The following is a 19,103-nucleotide window of genomic DNA, read 5'->3' as shown; positions in this document are numbered from 1 at the left end:
GAAACACAGATTTCTGTGCTCCACTCCTCCTCAACGTCAACAAAATGAAGGAGATAGTCATTGACTTCAGGAAGCATAATGGAGAACATATCCCTGTCTACATCAATAGGGATGAAGTAAAAAGGGTTGACAGCTTCAGGTCTTTACATGTCCAGATCACCAACAACATCCCCATGCCAACACTATAGTTGAGAAAGCCCACCAATGCCTCTACTTTCTCAGAAGACGAAGGAAATTTGGCATGTCAGCTACGACTCTCACCAACTTTTACAGATGCACCATGGAAAGCATTCTTTCTGGTTGTATCACAGCTTGGTATGGCTCCTGCTCTACCCAAGACCGCAAGACACTACAAAGGATTGTGGATGAAGCCCTGTCCATCACTCAAACCAGCCTCCCATCCATTGACTCTGTCTACACTTCCTACTGCCTCGGAAATGCAGCCAGCATAATTAAGGACGCCACCCACCCCGGATATACTCTCTTCCACCTTCTTCTGTTGAGAAAAAGATAAAAAAGATCTGGGGACATGTATCAATCGACTCAAGAACAGTTTCTTCCCTGCTGCCATCAGACTTTTGAGTGGACGGACCTCGTATTAAGTTGATCTTTCTCTACACTCTAGCTACGGCTGTAACACTACATTCTGCACCCTCTCTTTTCCTTCTCAATGAGCAGTGAGGAAAGACAAAGTCTTAATATTAGCATTCAAATAAAAGAAAGGTATGCTTTATCTGTGTAGCATGCAAGAAATAATATTTTTCACTGTATACTAATACATGTGACAATAATAAATCAAATCAAATCAGCCTGCAATATGTGCCGAGACAGAGTCTGCCCTCGTCAGCATCGTGACTGTTCTCCAAGCTCACCAGGACCACAATTCCTACCGCCAAGTCCCTCTTGCAGCTGAATATCAAAACCAATGTGAGTGATGCTCTCATGGTGCATTGATTAAGAGGTAAAGATACTCTGCTCTTTCACACCTGGTCTCACAGTCAGGATCCAGATCACATGGCAGCCCTTACAAATTGATGGTGGTACACAGCCTTGCCCCGCAGCCAAACAGCTACGTGGGTGGCTTGGTGGCATAGTGGTTAGATTTGCTGTCTCACAGCACCAGATACCCGGGTTCAATTCCGGCCTCAGGTCACTGTCTGTGTGGAGTTTGCACATTCTTCCCGTGTCTGTGTGGGTTTTTTCCGGGTGCTCCGGTTTCCTCCCACAATCCAAAGATGTGTGAATTAGGTTGATTGGCCGTGATAAATTGCCCTTTAGTGTCAGGGGGATTATGAGGGTAAATACGTGAGGCTACGGGGATGGGACCCAGGTGGGATTGTTGTTGGTGCAGGCTCGATGGGCCAAATGGTCTCCTTCTGCATTGTAAATTCTATGATTCGTGGTAGCCTCGGCTGTGCCCTTTGCATATGAAATCAGTGTCACCTACTACAGGTATCAGAACCAGCACCATCAACTGCCGTACCCCAGCCATCCAGCCTACAATCCAGGCACTTTACACCAGTGGAGAAGGAGGATTCTTCAGAGGCCTACTCAGCAAGGACTGCAGCCAGTGGGTGCATCAAAAGGACATCTGATGCCATCCACACTGAGGACACCAACCCGAGAACATTTCCAGCACAGCCCACTGGGACAACCACATGCTCAGAATGAATGACTAAACCAAACACAAGATTCCAGGACATTGTCATGGACTAGTCTACAATTGACTTTTTTTTAAAAAGGGGAAAGATGTGATGAGCTATGCATCAGCTGCAGCAGCCTAATGTGTATTTTACACAATGGAAATAGTTATGTGTTGTTATCCTGTTCAATTTGTATGTTGTAAAGTTGTTTGCATTCAGTGATAAATGATAAAAAGCAAATTACTGCGGATGCTGAAATCTGAAACAAAATCAGAAAATTTTGGAAAATCTCAGCAGGTCTGGAGGCATCTGAGAGAGAATGGAGCCAACGTTTCGAGTCTGGATGACCCTTCGTCAGAGCATTCAGTGACTGTTCTTGCACAAGGTTACATCTCAATACTACTGGTTTTCCCAACTGAAATGGGGGAGATTTAGTTTGGGTGGTCATGTGGGTGCTGTGCTCATGCAGCTGCTAAAGTGGTCAGTGTCGGTAGTGCGAGAGTTGGCCCTGGAGCGCGGGCAGACATACAGCATGTAAGAGCTGCTCAGAGTGCTTAATAAACTGTTATTGTTCTAAGTCCTTAGTCGACAGTCGTTGGGACCCAGCACTTTTACATACACATCATTAAAATAGAGACATTATCTAGAATGCTTGGAATTGACTCCAGGGTAAAGACTTAGAATAAGAAGCTTATTCAGAGCTATGCAAATTTAATTGAGAGAATCAATACAGTTGCTCTACATACACACTTTTCTCCCTAACCATGACAATCACCAATCACTGCATGGTTGCACTCTGCTTGTGTCTGGGTAACACAGACGTGTGGACCTGTTTAAGTTTATTAATTTATATCAGGGGTTGAGGTTGGGGGATGGGGGCTGCATTTGCACAACTTCAACAAATCAATTATCTTTGTGTAACCGGAGGGATGTTGCAATAATCAACACTGAAAGCGATATGGCAGATACATTTAATTATATAACTTTAATTTAAAGTTATTACCCTGCCCGAAGGCTGTAAGAATTTCTTCTTGGGGGTAGTAATTAAGCCTGGAAACATCCTCCACCATTTTCTGGAAGGCTGTCTTCTCTACTTCCAATCTTACCCAGCAACTATTGGGTGGCTTCCATCACCAGTCTTTGGGAAGGAAAGTTGGGTGGGACTGGACTGGGGCCGGATCTAGAACCAACCACAGCATTAATGCATCCGGTATGCTGCTGAACTGAATCTGGCCACATGGGGAGATTCTGGGGAAAGAGACGGGGATGAGACATCCATTCTGCCTCTCTCCTCTGCTGCCTCAGCCGCTGCCTCCTCCACCACTGTTGTATAGGAGAATTGACACGAAGAAGCACAGAGGGTTAAAAATAATGGAGCTGTATTTACAGGGTGGTGTTCACTATAGGTTGCTCTTCACTCGTTTCACAGTTTCCCCATGCTAGTGACCTGTGGCGTCACTTCTGGTGAATACATAAATATATTAATAAACACTGCTTAGTGCAGCTACCAAGAATCAATATTAATGCAGAACATTTCCTCCCCCTTTAAACTGAACGTCCCCAACAAACTCAAACAAGTATAACATGAACAATAATCAAAAGGATCTCAGAACGATTGACTGCGAACATCTGGCGTCTTCTTCTTTGCATTAGTTATAACCTCTGGCGCTTGCATCTTTACATGAATGTCAGCAGTGGTTGATTTGACCGACGTTGATTGATGTTGTAACTAGAGATTGAATCTGTGTTTGGTCTGAAGGTGAGGTGTTGCTTTCCTCAACAGTGTCTGTTGGTGTCAGGTCAGGACTTTGAACCTGGATTTTCAGCAGATTCTCCAGATGACATCATCTCTGGTTTGGACGATATATGAGACAGGTCCAGTCTGTGCAAGGTTTGTGGCAGGAACCCATTTTTCTCCTGTGGAGTGATTCCTAGCCAACACTCCTTGTCCTTGGTGGAAGACACGGGGGGCGATCTTACCAAAAACATTCTAAGTGCCGAACGAGAGTGAAAACGGGAGAGTTTCAGATCTGTTTTTTTCGGTGAGGCCACAAATGAAATCTTACGCCATTTAGTGCAAACAATGATGCATGACCTGATTCCCGCCAGCTAAAAAGCCAGCTGCTCACACCAGAGGGTGCTATTGCACATGCACAGATCACTCTGTGCAACAGAGCAGAGAGATCTGTCAGACACCCTTCCCCCTGAATATCGCCCAATCACCCCCCTCTTCATTGGCCGATCACTCCACCCACGCTCCTGGATATCTCCCTGATCTCCTCCCAACTCCAGCCGGCCGTCCCCTCCAGCCTCCCACCTGGCCAATCGACTATCACAGTAGCCAATCTTTAGTTGGAGAGCACACACCTATCTCGCCTTCCCTTAGGCCCTGCCCCCCTCATGGCACTGCCCTCTTGCCTTGGCCCCTGTCCCATCATGGCCTCCCCACCCCTTGGCACTACCTGGTGCCCAGAGAACACTGCCAGGTCACCAGGCTGGCAGTGCCAGTGTGTCAGGCTGGCACTGTCAGGGTCCCAGATGAGGCCGTTAAGGCAAGTGAGCCCAGGTGATTCTGTCCCAGGCTCACTAATTATATTTAAATTCAAATTTTAATATTAAAATCAGCCTCTCTATGCCAGAAATCATGAGGCAAGAAACCGGACGTGAACCCAATTTTTCACCTGGCTCGCGATCTTACCGGCTCGCTCTGCCCATCTACCAGTGGGACGAACCGCTAAGACTGCCCCCACAATGTTTTGACTTTACTTTCCCACTGTTCTATCTGTCCTTACTATTTCTGTTGAATGATTTCTTTTGTTTTTGGAGGCTATAACAAGTCAAATGCCAAACATAGTTATTTCTTCATCATTGATAATACAGGAGAGGTTTTGGTCGTAGAATGAGCAGTATTCCTACACATTAGTAGGAATTGGTTAAGACGTTTGATCAGCGAAGCTTGTTCCCTGATTGCTCTCAATGCATGTTTCATGGTTTGGACAAAACGTTCTAGTCCACAGGCTGGTACGGTGCAGTCCTAATATCTTGTGTATTATTCTCTTTCAAGAAACTTTTAAATTCTTGGAGACATATTAATGTCCATTGTCACTTATGAATTGTTCAAGGAATCCAAACCTGCTGAAGGCTTCTCCTTGCCTCAATTGTCTTTTCCAACAAAGTAGATTTCATTATAGGAACTTCTGGCCACTTTGAACGAACATTGATTGTTACTAAGAACCTATGTCCGTCAAAAGGTCCCACAAAGTCTACGTATGTTCGTTGCCAAGTATTTTCTGGCCATTCCAAAGGATGTATTGGTGCTAAGGGTGGCAGGTTCCTTACCTTCACACATGAAGAACATGTTCCAGCTTTCTCTTCAATACAGGCCACCAGAAATAATTCCTCACTATTTTCTTCATGCATACAATTCAATGGCCTTTGTGTAACTTCTCTAACACTCATCTTCTCAATGGTGGCGGAATGATCATTCTGAGCCCCAAAGGAGACATCTTGACTGTACAGACAGCTCCAATGTTCTGGAGGAGTACGATTTCAAGTCAGGTGTTAGCTCTGAGGTCTTCCCTCGTAATACCATGTCCGTCACTTCTGAGAGTAGTGGATCGCTCCGAGTGTACTTCCTCACTTGTCCAGAAGTGACTGGTGTACTGTCATCCTGTTCAAATTAGAAGATACTTCCATTTAAGTAGTTTGACAAACTACTATCTGACAAACTACTTGGCAGTGGTAATCTTGGCAGTCCATCCACATTACAATGTAGACTTGATAATTCATACTTGACGGTATGAGTATGTGCAGACAATGCAAAATGCCCATCTCTGCATTCCATTCGCTGCCAGTGACAAAATTCCCGTCTGTGGTTCAAAAATGGTAGTTAATGGTCAACTTTCTTCCCTACAGGAATTGTTGGAATATTTTTTCTCCAAAGATAATCCCTCAGGCTTTCCTTTCAATTTATGCATAATTACTTTCAGCCTTGCTCAAGATTTGGGAAGCAAAAGCAATGGGTCTTTGTTCACCTGACGGCATGATGTGTGATATCACAGCTCCAAAACCATAAGGAGATGTGTCATACGCCAACAGTAGGTGTAGGGTAGGATCAAAATGTGTAAGAATTTCAGATTTGAGCAATGTTTCTTTGGCTTACTCAAAAGCGTTATTGTTTTGATCCAACCAGTTCCACTTCTTGTTCTGGCATAAGAGATTATGTAATGATTTTAAAATGGTTGCCAAATTTGGAACAAATCTTCCATAGTAGTTCAACAATCCTTGGAAGGATTGAAACTGGTTAATATTCTAAGACGCAGGTGCCTCTGAGGTAACCTTGACCTTTGAAGGAGATTTGTGAAGGCCTGTGGCATCAATCACGTGTCCCAAATACTCAACAGAGAACTGGAAGAACTCACACTTGTCCTTGTGGACTCTCAGTTCATAGTCTTCCAATGTTTGAAGAGTGGCATCCAAATTCCGAAGATGTTTCTGTTCCTCTCTTCCAGAGATGAGGATGTCATCCAAATGGCACTGGACTTCATTTAGTCCACTCAAGATCGGACCCATTGTTCTTTGAAACAACGTAGGAGCAGATGTGATACCAAACAGCAATCTTTGTGTGTCACGACTGTCGTCAGAAGTTTCTGTGCTTTCTGGTCTACATAAGCAAGCCTGGCTCAGGTCCATTTTGCTAAAATGTTGGCCTCCTGCTAATTGTGCAAACAGGTCATCAATGTTAAGTGATGGGTACTGTTCCTCACATAACACAATTTAGGGTGACTCTGAATCCTTACAGATCCATCTTTCTTGATGACTGGTACCATTGGTGTAGCCCATTCGCTATTGCTGACAGGTTCCAAGACTTCCGTCTTCACAAGTCATTTCGCGTCCACCTCCACTTTTGCTTCATAGCACAGCGTACCAAGATAAAAGCAAAATATTGCAGATGCTGGAATATAATTCTGCAATAATTTATCCCTCTAACCACAAATTTATTTTTGTTCTTACAACCCCTTTATTATTGTAACCTTTAGCTATTGTCATCCATTCCATGACCGTGCCTAAACACTCTTGAAGTCTATTATCTTCCCCACACTTTCAAGCATCATATCAATTTCAAATGTCCAAATGGCATCCTGTCTAAATTATTAGTTAATCTAAGTTATCCTAACAAGTCTAAGATATTAATGTATATTTAAAAACAGCACTGAACTTAATACTGAACCTTGGGATTCTCCACTGTATACCTCTCCTCAGTCCAAAACGTAGCTGTTCACCATAACTCTTGTTTTCTATCCCTTAGTCAATTTTGTATCCATACTGCTCCTGGCCCTTTTATCCCACAAGTGTCAATTTTACCAACAAGCCTATTATGTAGTATTTCCATTTTTAAGCAATCTACATAAAACTACCAAAAATTCCACAGTGCTGGTAGAATCCAAAAATTCTCATGTGATCATTTCAAAATCTTGTGGAATTTGAGGATTTTGGCATTGGACAAAATCATTTTCCCTGTTCCTGCAAACTCTTGCATTAATAACCATGTGACTATAAATAATCATCATCTTTGATTAACCAACTATCAAAGAACTTCACAACATATAACATATCAAAGTACTGCTGTCCAATAGAAATTGCTGACTTCACATAGTGCGACTATGGTGACAACATTTTAGAAATCTGCACAAATTCTAGTACAAATTGCACACTGGGTGGGATTTTACGGCCTTGGTCTGGCAAGACTGGAAATTCCCACCTGAGGTGAATGGAGATTTCCGATGTCGGATCCTCGCCCATGCCGATTCCATGGCGGGCAAGGTGGTAGAGTTTCGGCCACTTTCTCCATACAGCTAAATATATTTCAATTGTGCATATTTACTGAATAAACATCTATCACTGCTCGGTAACCAAGGAAGTAAAGCACTCACTCTGGTTGAACTGCTGGTCCCCAATTCAAAGTGCCTGCAGCACCTGTTTGAATGAGTAAAGCAAAAAAAAACAGTTGCGTGCTCTGCTTTTCATCTGAACATTTCATCAACAAATGCAGCAAAAAGTTAATGTACACCTGCAAACACCACGCAAACGTGAGTATTTAGATCAAATGTCCAGTGATGTTATTTATTACTCATTTTTTTTTTTATTGATCAGAAGTGCAATCAGACACATTTGGATTCTCAATTAGACAGACATGGCTAGTGGATAACATATTGCTCAATACACTATCAAAAAGGTAATCGACTTCCACTTGGAAAACATAACAGCTAAAGTTTTAAAGTTACACCTTGCTACTCTAGTTTGAAGAGCATGTGAAACAATACAAAATCTAAGAATTCGCCTTAATTATACATTAATTAATAAAATGTTTATTGTGGGTTCATTGGCTTCAGCTGAAATAGCCATGTAGAGGTAATGGCTAAAAACATTGATTATTGCTGGGAACCAACACAACGTCAGCACTATTTCTACAGTGCTGTCCGATGACAGAGACCACAGGCTCTCTCCATTTTGGACCACAGACATCAATTCCATATCAGCTGAACTGATAAGTCCAGAGGAGGGATGGAAAGGGAGGCTGTAATGCATTGCTCTTCTTGGCCTACTCATTAAGGCAAGTCAGAAAAGAAAGCTACCTCGTTAACAGTCTCCAGTGGCCTGAAATACAGAGAGTGTATGATGCCATTAAAAAGCATGTTTTGGAACTCCCTACTGGTGAAGGCGGTGCTGTTGTCTGACACCAAGGCCTCTAGTGTGCCATGTATACAGAAGCTCTGTCTTAGCTTCTCGATTGTGGCATTGACTCAAGTAGTGGAGCTCATGCAGTGTGCCTCTAACCATTTTGAATGTGCATCTACCAGAATCAAAAACATGAAGCCCATTAAAGGCCCTGCAAATTACACGTGCACACTTACTGATGAATTCTTTTTTACACCAAAGATGACTGCCATAATCTCTTTTTAATTTCACAGATACCACCGCTCGCCATCTGTGATGGTCCTGGATGCATAACCTACTGTCCTTTCTGTCCATCTTTCCAACAATATGAAAGCGCAGTGCCGATCCTATCACATAGGATGAGTTCTTTCTTTGGATCAAAATGAGCTAACAGGTTTGATGACAAGATCTGTTGTTTTACCTTGTTAAAGGCCTCAACCTGAGATACCTTCCATGACCATATTTGATGCTCCCGCAGCAGGACATACAAGGGGGCCAGTAAGGTAGTGAAGTCCAGAATGAATTTCCCGTAGTAGTTCACTAATCTCAAGGAGGATTGTAACTCAGTGGCATTTTTTTCAAGGCCGGTGCCTCCATGATGGCCCTTACTTCCTCTGCTACAATTGTGAACCTTTTGCATCCACCTGATTACCCAAATAGATTACTTACTTGGCCCAAAAGGCACATTTTTCTCTCTTTAGGAGTACCCCAGCTGTCTCAAATATTTTTAGTACCTCTTCCAGGTTCACCAAGTGCTCTTGTTCTGAGGTGTCCATGACCAAGATGTCATCAAGGTATACTTTCACTTAAGATAACCCCTGAAGTATGTTTTCCATTGTCCGTTGGAATATAGTGCAGGCTGACGAGACGCCAGAGGGTGAGCGAATATATCCATGTAAGCCCTTGTGTGTACTGATCGTAACGTACTTTCAAGATGCCTCATATAGTTCAAGTTGAAGATAAGCATGGCTCATATCCAGGTTAGTGAACGCCTGGCCACCAACTAACTTGGCATACAAGTCCTCAATGCTGGGCATTGGGTACCTGACTAATTTATAGATTGTTGTTGACCGTTAACTTATAATTCCCACAAATGCGGATTGACTTATTCGGCTCGAGGATGAAGATGATTGGTGCAGCCCACTCCGAAAATTTTACGGGTTCTATAATGCCTAGGTTTTCAAGGCTCCTGAGTTTGACCTCTATTTTCTCTAATAGGGAGTAAGACACAAGTATCAGTCTGTGATATTTGGGCGTGGGCATTGGGGTCCACGTGGATTTTGGCTTGGGCCCCTCTTATCATCCCAAGTACTTAGTGAAAAACTTCAGGATGTCTTCTACAAACTCTGATGTCTTACTTGCATAGGCACCTTCAGTTGAAGAATGGTCACTACTGCTCATGGCTGCTCTTCCTATCCGGAGTATATCGTTTTCAGACATTCCTTGCAGTTTGAGCCCCTTTTTGCTGCACTTTGCAGTGACAAGGCTGTTTTAAAAGCTCTGTTTAATTCTAGGTCAGGTTCTGCCAATAATTTTTTTGGATTATCAAATTGTTTATTTCAAACACCAATCTGTCTCTCATCATTTCATTCAGAGATGACCCGAAGTCACAATGTTGCATCAATTTCCACAATCTGTTATGGGATCCGCGGCAGTTCTCCATGTTGTATTAAAGTGATATCTCTAGAGTATGGCACAGGGCTTTGGATCGTAAGTTAATTGAAAGACTTTGAATCAGGAGATCCTGGGTAAGTCAGGCTTTTTATTATGCCGAGCGTTGGATCCCACAAGATTATTTACTGTCTTTCACCTCGGCCAATATCATTTGCCCAAAAGATGTAGCACAGATGCTCTACGTATTGAGCCCAGTCTTTTTCATTCGCTTCATAAGGTTCGAGTTTAACGAAGAAAGGCATTTTTGTTCTTTCTTGCTTATCAGAGAAGTGCTGCTTTCTGCCCGATGGTAAAGTTAACCAGGAGTAGAAATAGAAAAAAAATCTTGTTCACCTTCGTCGCCAATGTAATAACCTCATCAAGGCTGGTCCTCTGGTACAACACCACTTTATTAAAACAAGGGAAAGGCTGAGTCTGAGGCTTACAATAGACCAAGCTGTGTGTTTTGGACCTACATAACCCCGCTCCAGGCTGAGTGTGGGTTTAAATTCCAGCCACCCTTCTTTCATTGGGCCAGCTCCCACTCGTTCAATAGGGAAACTCGTGTTCCATGAAGCCCAAGGTGAAATCTATTAATGACATCCTGTGACTTTCGTACCCACTATAAAGGTCATCAAACTGACTTTGCATATCAGGTGGTGGAATGCTTCATTTAAACAGGTGCTGCAGGCACTCAATTGGACACCAGAGATCATGCCCACAGATTAATTCTGCCTTCAGTACATCTCCCTCCCTGAAACAAGGGTGACCGGGAACATTTTCTTCTGCCACAGATCTCTAGCAAAGATTGAGTTCTACTTTGGGATCAAGTTGCAATCTTCAGGCTAAAAAAATGTTCATGTCAGTTACAGGCATTTTTCTTGAAACCAAGGATTTTTTAGTTAAATACAAATATTGTTGTCAAGCAAGTCTGCTTCTCCTTAATCAAGAAAGAAGTTTAACAACACCAGGTTAAAGTCCGACAGGTTTATTTGGTAGCAAAAGCCACAAGCTTTCAGAGCCTTAAGCTCCTTCTTCAGGTGAGTGGGAATTCTGAGAGTGGGAACCTGTTGGACTTTAACCTGGTGTTGTTAAACTCCTTACTGTGTTTACCCCAGTCCAATGCCGGCATCTGCACATCTTCTTAATCAAGACAGACCCCGTTTTAAGTGAATTCATAGTAAGCACAAGATATTAGTTCGACCATAATTCAAGTATAAACATAAAAGTAATTCATAAAATCATAATGGGCCGAAGGACCTCTTCTGCACTGAGTCCACACCGACACATTAGAAGCACTTGAACTCCCACTTAATCCCATCTGCCAGCCCTTGGCCCATAGCCCTGAATGTTATGACATGCCAACTGTTCATCCAGATACTTTTTAAAGGATGTGAGGCAACTTTACCACCCTCCTAGGCAGCGCATTCCGGACCTTTACCACCCCCTGGATAAAAACGTTTTTTCTTTCATCCCCCCTAAACTTCCTGCCTTCACCTAGAACCTGGGTCTCTTTGTGACTGACCCTTCAACAGAGGGAACAGCTACTCCCTATCCATCCTGTCCATGCCCCTCATAATCTTGTACACCTCGATCAGATTGCCCCTCAGTCTTCTCTGCTCTGAGAAATGGAAAATAAGATTTAACATTTGCAACAAGTAGTGCTGCAAATGTTGGATAATGAGCCTAGAGCTTGAAAGAGATACTCTGGGTGGCGAAGCAATGGAGGGTTGACATTGTTGATTGTTCGAGGTGCCAGCCTCAAAATACATCAGGCAGGGTTGTTGGAGGCTGTGGAGCTGGACGTTATTGTTTCAGCTGTTAACAGCTTATCTGCTCAGAGGAAGAACAGATTTACAGAATAAAATAGAATTCCTACAGGACAGGAGGCGGCCATTTGGCCCATCGAGTCTGTACCAACCACAATCCCATCTAGGCCCTATTCCCATAATCCCACATATTTACCCTGCTAATACCCCTGACACTAGGGCCAATTTAGCATGGCCAATCAACCTAACCTGCACATCTTTGGACTGTGGGAGGAAACCAGAGCACCCGGAGAACACCCACACAGATACGGGGAAAATGTGCAAACCCCAGACAGACAGTGACCTAAGGTCGGAATTGAACTGTGAGGCAGCAGTGCTAACCACTGTGCCGGCCTGCCGGCCCTATTTATATTTAATATATTAATATTAAATATTCCATATTTCGTATTAAATATTTCATATTTAACAAATGTTTAAGTTGATTTGATTTGTTATTGTCACATGTATTAATATACAGTGAAAAGTATTGTTTCTTGCACACTATACAGACAAAACATACTGTTCAGAGAAGGAAACGAGACAGTGCAGAATGTAATGTTACAGTCATAGCTAGGGTGTAGAGAATGATCAACTTAATGCAAGGTAAGTCCATTCAAAAGTCTGACAGCAGCAGGGAAGGAGCTGTTCTTGAGTCAGTTGGTAGGTGACCTCAGACTTTTGTATCTTTTTCCCGAAGGAAGAAAGTGGAAGAGGGGGTGCGTGGGATCCTTAATTATGCTGGCTGCTTTGCCGAAGCAGCGGGAAGTGTAGACAGAGTCAACGGATGGGAGGCTGGTTTGCGTGATGGATTGGGCTACATTCATGACCTTTTGCAGTTGCTTGAGGTCTTGGGCAGAGCAGGAGCCATACCAAGCTGTGATGCAACCAGAAAGAATGCTTTCTGTGGTGCATCTGTAAAAGTTGGAGTCATAGCTGACATGCCAAATTTCCTTAGCCGTCTGAGAAAGTAGAGGCGTTGGTGGGCTTTAACTATAGTGTCAGCATGGGGAGACCAGGACAGGTTGTTGGTGATCTGGACACCTAAAATCTTGAAGCTCTCGACCCTTTCTATTTCATCCCCGTTGATGTAGACAGGGGCATGTTCTCCTTTACGCTTCCTGAAATCGATGACAATCTCCTTCGTTTTGTTGACATTGAGGGAGAGATTATTGTTGCCGCACCAGTTCACCAGATTCTCTATTTCATTTCTGTGCTCTGTCTCGTCATTGTTTGAGATCCGACCCACTACGGTGGTGTCGTCAGCAAACTTGAAAATCGAATAGGAGGGGAATTTGGCCACACAGTCAAAGGTGTATAAGGAGTATCATAGGGGGCTGAGAACACAGCCTTGTGGGGCACCGATGTTGAGGATTATCGTGGAGGAGGTGTTGTTGTCTATCCTTACAGATTGTGGTCTGTGAGTTAGGAAGTTCAGGATCTAGTCGCAGAGGGAGGTGCCGAGGCCCAGGCCACAGAGTTTGGAGATGAGTTTTGTGAGAATAATAGTGTTGAAGGCTGAGCTGTAGTCAATAAATAGGAGTCTGACATAGGTATCCTTGTTATCTAGGTGTTCCTGGTTTGAGTGCAGGGCCAGAGAAATGGCACCCGCTGTGGACCTGTTGCGGCGGTAGGCAAACTGTAGTGGATCCAGGTAGTCCGGGAGGCTGGAATTGATTCGTGCCAACCTTTCGATGGATGTTAGAGCCACCAGCCATTAGTCATTAAGGCACGCTGCTTGATTTTTCTTGGGTACCAGGATGATGGTTGTCTTCTTGAAGCAGATCGGCACCTCATTGTTGTAAAGAGAGGTTGAAGATGTCTGTGAATACCCCCGCCAGCTGATCCATACAGGATCCGAGTGCACATCCGGGTACCTCACCCAGGCCAGTTGCTTTCCATGGGTTGACTTTCAAGAAAGCTGCTCTGACATCTGCAATGGTGACCTCAGATATAGGTTGATCCAGGGCTTCCAGGGTGGAGGGTATGCTCTCGCTGACCGCTTGCTCAAAATGGGCGTAGAATGCATTGAACGCATCAGGGAGCCGGCAATTTTACATGCTTTCATCTTGTAGCCCTTGCCATAGTCAGCGAGGGTCGGTGTGGCTAGCCTGGGACTCTAGCTTGGTCCGGTATTGTCTTTTGGCATCTTTGATGGATCTCCTTAGATCGTATCTGGCTTTCTTGTATAGGTCAGTGTCGCCTGACTTGAATGTATTCAAGTTCTTGGAGGCTGTTACAAGAAAGGTGGATAAAGGCGAACCTGTAGTTGATTTCCAAAATGCATTTGATAAGGTGTCACATTAAAGGTAACTGCACAAGAGCTCGTAGTGTCGGAGGTGATATATTAGCCTGGATAAAGTTAAAGTTTATTTATTAGTCACAAGTAGGCTTACATTAACGCTGCAATGAAGTTTTTGTGAAAAATCGCCTAGTCGCCACACTTCAGCGCCTGTTCAGATACACTGAGGGGGAATTTAGCATGGCCAATGCACCTAATCAGCACATCTTTCGGATTATGGGAGAAAACTGGCGCACCCGGAGGAAATCCATGCAAACACAGGGAGAACTTGCAGACTCCATACCGATGGAGACCCAAGCTGGGAATCAAACCCGGGTCTCTGGAGCTGCGAGGCAGCAGTGCTAACCACTGTGCCACCATGCTGCCCCAGATAGAAGACTGACTAACTGAGCGTATTTCTGCCAAATTTGCCAACAATACAAAGATTGGCAGGGAAGCAAGCTGTAGGGAGGATACAAAGAACCTGCAAAAGGGATAAGACCATAAGACATAGGAGCGGAAGTAAGGCCATTCGGCCCATCGAGTCCGATAGCAGATATGGATAGGTTAAGTGACTGGGCAAGAAAAGTAAATATTTGAAGGAGTAAATTCTGAGAGGATGTTTCCCCTTGTGAGGAATCAGAAGATAGGAGGCATTTCAGAATAAAGGGTTCTCCAATGAATGGAGATAAGAAGGAACTTCTCTCAGAAGTTTCTGGATCTCTGGAATTCTCAATCCCAGGGAGCTGTGGAGGCTGCATCATTGAATATATTCAAGACTGCTATAGAGGGATTTGTGAACTGTAAGGGGGGGGGGGGGGGGGGGCAAGAGTTATGGGAACAGCCAGGAAAGTCAAGTTGAGGCCAATAGCAGATCAGTCAATATCATATTGAATGGTGAAGCAGGCTCGAGGGGCTATATGTCCTACCCCTTTCCATTCCTTATGTTCTTAAGTTCAATAACCTTGATGGTTGACAAGTTAAAGTCTTATGTTATCTCTGTGTATTCTAGGCTGGCATAGCATGCACATTCATCACAACCAGCCATTTACAGAGTAAATGCCTCTTCATCTTTGAACTCTATTCATGTAAGGCATACCTTTTACAGTCTTAGGAAATTAATGACTGATGTGGGTAGGGTCATTAGAGATTCCTACAATCCTTGCAGTTTCATATTGCAATGCAATCTTTGTTTTTGGAAGCACTCTGGCTAATTGCAGAATTCCACCAAATACTCACCAAACTAGGTCACACTTAGAAAGGTGCCCAAAGTTATAGTTACATTGTGAGTCCTCTTCTGGGAGTAAATTTGCCCAACATACAATTTAGACACCATTTTTGTTTATGAAGAATAGCAACCCACCCCAACTGACATATGCAATGGCACAATCATTGTACCAGTGTTTTTACTGTATACTTGATTTGTGATCTTGTAGATGTTTGTGCCCCATTTTCTTTCCATTGCACTTTGTGGATTCCACACAGGTGTCATTGACCAGGGATCAAGAGGGTATTTTCGCCCTGTTTGCCCAAGATTTAATCACCTAGGGATAAGCTGTCTTAAAATAATGCTGGGCCGAAAGACCGATCCACTGTATAATAATTACATTATGGCAAAACTAGGCATCTAATCACACAATAATCACGTACAACATGTGTATTAATAGAAAGGTTTCTCTTTCTGTACATTAATGCACTGTACAATGTTAATGCACTGTACAATGTTAATGCACTGTACAATGTTAATGCACTGTACAATGTTAATGCACTGTACAATGTTAATGCACTGCTGCAAGAGGCCAATATAGTCTCATGGGTTCTAGTAAGGATGCCTTGTGCTTTTGGGAAACAAGTCACTTTGAAAAAGTGAAGAGCCTTTGTTGATGGGCATGATCTTTCTGAAATGCGTTGCAGTTCTTGGTTTTAGCAGCAATATTTCATTAACTTGATTTATGTTACCAGTGGCACAAAGTTCCAAGGCAGATGTGACTTTCACCTCCATGGGGAGAACTGCTTCAGTCATGGAGGAAGTTTGGTGACAGGAGAAAACAAAGGTTTAGCTCATAGTTCCCCGAGCTAAATTTCCAAAAGAAACTGACAAAACTATAGTGCCAGCCATCCCTCAAGGATAGTTTTGAGGATGCTTACTCCTTACCTGTCTGGTTTCACCAGATTTCCTGAAGCAGTCAGGGAAGCATTCCTCTCTGCTTTGAAGAAGTTTTAGAAATCTTCTCAACTATGTTTGCATCAGTAGTCTCATATAGACTGGGAATGAGAAAAAGCTAAGGATTCTGGTCGGTTTCAGATTGTTGTTCAGTATTGCTTTATTTTGTACAAAGCAGGTTTTGAGAGAGAAATTGATAGGATATCTTTCCTCGAAAATAGAACATCCCATAAAAACTAAATATGAAGAAAAATATTGCATTGTAAAGATAAAATAAGTCTTAATTTTAATAAATAAGCCTCCATTCATCCATTCCTTAATCAGTGCTGGGTTAAAACTCTTCAACTCTCTACCGAACAGTCTTGTAGGAGCCTCATCACATGGGTTGCAGTGTTTCCAGAGGGTGATCGCCACCATCATCTTCTCAAAGGCAACTATGGAACAGCAATATATGCCATTCCTCTTATAAATGCCCATATAACCAAAATTTATAAAAATAACTACTGCTGAGATTTACAAGCTATGTTTTCACATTGTTGATTATGTTCCTTCCATTTCAAACCAATAAGTTGAAATAGGCAGAAAAATGTGGCACAGATCCTTTACATTCCCCACTGACTAATGATAAAGTAAGCCGCACAAAGTGATTTTCTAAGTTTAACCCAAAACCAAAATGTTTTATAATGCATAAGAGGCGACTGTGAATAAGCAATGCAATTTATACATTAAATGGAAGTACAAATGTTCTCATCTTGGTAACTGAACCATGTTCACAATATTGCTATTTATTTTGCATTTAAGTTCCATAAACACAAGGGTAGTAAATCATGACTTGTACAGAATGTCTACTTACTGCAGTATGTTGATTAGCAGTGTGCCATTCGCAACTTCAAACACTAGCATCTGGTAGTTATTTCTAATCTGGTCACTGCCTAGTAACATGATGAAAGCTCTTTATACAGGATGCATTTCAACACTAGCTACCCAACCAAGGGCCTAATTTCAAAAAAGATATAATCATTGCTATTTAATAATCAACATTGCACATCATTGTTTAAGATCACCATTAGATCAAACTTACCATGTCATTTTAACTCGAACCTTTTTGAAAGAGACAAGCTTTGGCTCACAATTGTAGCCTCATTCAGTATTTAAAACTGTCAAACTGGATTACATGGATATTCAATGCTCAGTCGGAACTACTTCTAGGCAGTTCTCTCATTACCCAAAAGTAAGGCACCCACATCAATCTCTCACAACCTTCTTTGCAGTCAGCTCAAAGACTGCAAAAACTGAATCCTGCAGGCAGCTTCACCTTCTCATCCTCAGACAATCCAACAAGCCGCAGGAGGAACTTAAAGTTCAGAAAAAAGATAGCCAAGACTGCTTGAAATAGATTAAAATATACAAATCAATCACTATTCCAAAGTCAGCATTATAGCTAACTGGACATCTATGATTCTATGAACAATTAAAAGAATACAAAACTAATCATTTGCTTTTAACTTCACAACCTCAGTAATGGTTTCATGTCTTTGTTTCTCTAACTACTCTATCAACAGACTTTGCAATGGAGAGGACAAGAAATCCTAGCATGCATTTTGAAGACAATTCTGCAGCATTAAACACCCATTTGTATCTCCTGATTGCTTTTCGATAAAGAGAAGCAAACCAAAGCTGTATTGGGAATGCTGTAATGCACAGATATCTTGCAGAGGACTACACTGGAATATCCTAGGAATGTGTGTCCAGAATGCTTGTGCAGAGGCAATGGTTTATTCTAGGTGTAGGCTGCTACAAATTTGAGTTGCTTCATTCAAGAGAGACACGCTTAATTTTCAATTTTGCCAAACCGGCGGTGGTTCCGCCAGAGGGTTGGGTGATGGCTGGGGGTGCTCCCTGGGCACTGGTACCTTGGCAGTGCCAGGCTGGGCCCCTGGCACTGCCCAAGGGCCAAAGTGCCAATGCCCAGAGGGCACCTTAGCACTGGCCATCGGGCAGTGCCAAAAGACAGGGCGGGGCCTGGGGGCGATCAGTGATGCTGGGGGGGTGGGGGTCCCGCTGCCACTCCGCAGTGGGGGAAGGAGGGAGGCCAGCAATTGGGACGGGCTGGGAGGGGGTCGTCACTGCGGGGGTGTGGGGCTAACTGTTGGGGGTGGGGAGAGAGACACAGCCAGGAGATCGGGGCATGTCAGGAGGGGGGGGGGGGGGGATTCGGAGCTGGGCCCAGGAATGGTGGGAGGTGCAGAGAGCCGTCATTGCGGGGTTGGCCAGCAATTGGGTTAGTGTGTGGCCATTGCGCATGCGCTGATCTCGGCACTGATAGATCGGCTCATGCACAGTAGCCCCCACAGCGTGCTGATTTCAGCCTCTCCAGTGGGAATAGGCCACGCTTCCTGAAATCTAATGATATTCACGCTGGTAGCCTCTGCAGTGCACAGAGAGTGGGGGCGGCACGGTAGCACAGCGGTTAGCACTGCTGCTTCACAGCTCCAGGGACCTGAATTCAATTCCCGGCTTGGGTCACTGTCTGTGTGGAGTTTGCACATTCTCCTCGTATCTGCGTGGGTTTCCTTCGGGTGCTCCGGTTTCCTCCCACAGTCCAAAGATGTGCGGGTTAGTTTGATTGGCCAGGTTAAAAATTGCCCCTTAGAGTCCTGAGATGCGTAGGTTAGAGGGATTAGCGGGTAAATATGTGGGGGTAGGGCCTGGGTGGGATTGTGGTCGGTGCAGACTCGATGGGCCGAATGGCCTCCTTCTCCACTGTAGGGTTTCTAGGATTCTAGTCTGAACTGCCACTGAAAAAAAAACAGCGTGAACTATTCCAGTTTTCAAGGAAA

Source organism: Mustelus asterias, chromosome 18, assembly GCF_964213995.1.
Source record: "Mustelus asterias chromosome 18, sMusAst1.hap1.1, whole genome shotgun sequence".
In the NCBI taxonomy this organism is placed as follows: Eukaryota; Metazoa; Chordata; class Chondrichthyes; order Carcharhiniformes; family Triakidae; genus Mustelus; species Mustelus asterias.
This window is presented reverse-complemented; position numbering follows the sequence as displayed.